A 247-nucleotide genomic window follows, 5' to 3' on the forward strand; every position below is an offset into this window, starting at 1 on the left:
AGCATAGAAGCATAGAAAACATGCTAACAAGAAAAATGCAAATTTTCCGGTTTTATGTTTACCGTGTTCCCCATCTTTATTTGTTACATAATGCTAATGCTAACATTTAGAAACAGAAAAGTGTAAAGTCGATGACAATAAAATCAGGAAAAGATGTTTTTTACCAAAGAGACGACCAAGATGCCGAGTTCTTTCAGTCTGGACTAAAGTGACGGGTGGACGTTGTCCTCCATGGAGACGTGACACC

The sequence above is a fragment of the Pungitius pungitius genome, chromosome 21 (genome assembly GCF_949316345.1).
Source record: "Pungitius pungitius chromosome 21, fPunPun2.1, whole genome shotgun sequence".
In the NCBI taxonomy this organism is placed as follows: Eukaryota; Metazoa; Chordata; class Actinopteri; order Perciformes; family Gasterosteidae; genus Pungitius; species Pungitius pungitius.